This window comes from Anneissia japonica, unplaced genomic scaffold (assembly GCF_011630105.1).
Source record: "Anneissia japonica isolate Jap-2015-1 unplaced genomic scaffold, ASM1163010v1 scaffold288131_len391150_cov108, whole genome shotgun sequence".
Classification (NCBI taxonomy): domain Eukaryota; kingdom Metazoa; phylum Echinodermata; class Crinoidea; order Comatulida; family Comatulidae; genus Anneissia; species Anneissia japonica.
The window spans coordinates 1-2,478 of NW_022711676.1; positions in this window are offsets into that span (position 1 = coordinate 1).

Below are 2,478 nucleotides of genomic sequence, written 5' to 3' on the forward strand. Positions count from 1 at the left end.
GGTAGCTTTGAACAGTAGGGTAAGAATGCTTTGATCTTTATTTATAGCTATGCCACCTACTAGTGTTAATGTTTCGATTGGTCAAACACTTTTGGTACTTGTGCATATAAGCTTGCAAATATGAATAATTTTTCATTCCTGCCATGATGACATAATTATTGTCGAATACTGAATCCCGACACGATGGCGTGCATTTCGATACTTGGAGTATGTATTATACTATCTTTTCTGAGATTAATCAGTGGACCTTTCGGTTATACACACACACACACATAGGCCTATACACCCACCCACACACACAAAAAGAAAATCATACCATTAAAAGGAATAACTAAAAAAGACAATTAAAAAAAATCATAACATTTAAATACTTAACTTTTTTTAAAGAGAAAGGTGAACAAATCTTGAAAAATAAAATAGATCGTTATTCGGGTATATTTATAATTGGCATTGCGTTAGAAGCATACAGACAACTGACTTTACATCAGAATAACATATTCCAAATAAACCAAGTAGAGAGCAACTAGCTCAGTCAGCTAATCTGGTGGTAGCCGCTGTGTGTGTCCTGAACCGTGGAGATCTCTAGGTCCCCGTTTCAATTCCCATCGCTGCCTCTCCTTGTGTTTCAGCTAGAGGGCTAAAATACAAGTTATAATAGCGCACCGTCTTTCGGATGAGACGTTTAAGCCGTTAGTTCCGTGTGCATTATGGCCCATGTGCACGTTAAAGAACGCAGTACACTCTTCGGAAAAGAGTAGGGGATTGTCTTCCGGTGTACTGCCCAATCACCACCAGGAGGACCCCACTGGAAATAGACTTTCGTGGGCTATCCTTGGTGTTTACACCGAATAAATCCAATCCAATCCAATCGAATATGAAACAAATTTACATATTTTTGGCTCCAGCTTCCTAGCGACTTTTGTTTCACAACTCAACGAGCATGTAATCTGCTGTATGTTACATGTACTGTAATAGAACTGTAGAGTTGCCGTCACCGGCCTTTAGTTATGACGAAAAGCAACAAATTATACTCTGATAGAATTAATGCTAATCAAATTGGTGCTAGTTGAATGACAAACTACGAATGAATACTTGTATAATACACTGCAACATGCAAGCAAAACCAATTATGTACTTCCTCCTTGGCTTTATTCATCAGCATACAGTAAACTGTTTGAGAGCATTTGACAGAAATAGCAAAAGTATAACATCATTATTATGTACTAAACATCATTTCTTCCCACAATTTCTTTTTTATATTAATAATCATAACAAATTTTTACCAAATAATATGAGCGGTACTGGGTAAAGACAACTAGAATTCTTGCTTCGAATAAGGTATTCATTTCAACATTTATTTACTTCCTTTTTGAATCAGACAAATATATTACAATTGATTTAAAATAAATAGAAAAAGCAGGAGAGGAAGAAGGCAAGAACCCGAGAAGATAAGAAAAACCAATTTTGTGGAGGGACAGCCTGAAATAAGAGAAAAAAAATTAGATTAACAAAAGAGACAAAAAGACAAAACAGGACAGAAAGGGACAAAAAACAATACACTCAAAACAAGTCGAAGACAGACCGACAGACCGCGCGAAAGGTAGCAACCAAGTGCAGATGGAGGAGATTGAATAAATGTTAAAAAATAATAGTCAGAAGTTAAGAGTTTTTTGAATTGGTTAGTAAAAATTTTAATGGAAGATGCATTTATCAAGTATGAGGATAACGAATTCCAAAGTTTGGGGCCCGAAAATCTGATGTTGTGATGGAAGTAATTGGTTCTATGGTTGGATATACAGATATTAGCGCAGTTACGTGTGCTGTAATTGTGAAAGGAATAATTGGATTTAAAAGTGTTACAGAAGTGACAAGGTAAGAGACCATGGTAGGAGGAGTACATAAAAAGACCTTGCTGAAGGGAATTAATGTCCGAATTTAAGAAGATTGAGATTAGAAAATAAAGAAGAAAGAGACCATGGTGGAACGCTAGATATAATCCTGATAGCCTTATTTTTAATGATTTGAAGTTTGCTTAAGTTGGATGAGTAGGGGTTTCCCCAAACAATGTTGCAGTAGCTCAGATAGGGGAGAATAAGAGAGCAACAAAAAATACGAAGAACATTGCGGGGAACAAATGAGGATAACCTAAAAATGATACCAAGGCTTTTGGATACTTTATTTTCAATTTGGGAGATTTGTTTTTTTCCAATTTAATGCACTGTCAAGATAAACTCCTAGGAACTTAGCAAATTCGGTATTGGGAATTTCGTGATTATCAATATAGATTTTGAAATTCGAAGAATCGAGAGTTTTTTGGGGACTTCGAAACAGAATGAAGCTACACTTCTCGTGATTAATTGAAAGTTTGTTGGTAGCAAAGTATTGGGAAGTGGAAATTAAATTAGAGTTAACAATGCTGAATAAACAATGGACATTTTTGTTAGAATATAGGATAGTGGTGTCATCGGCATAAAGAAA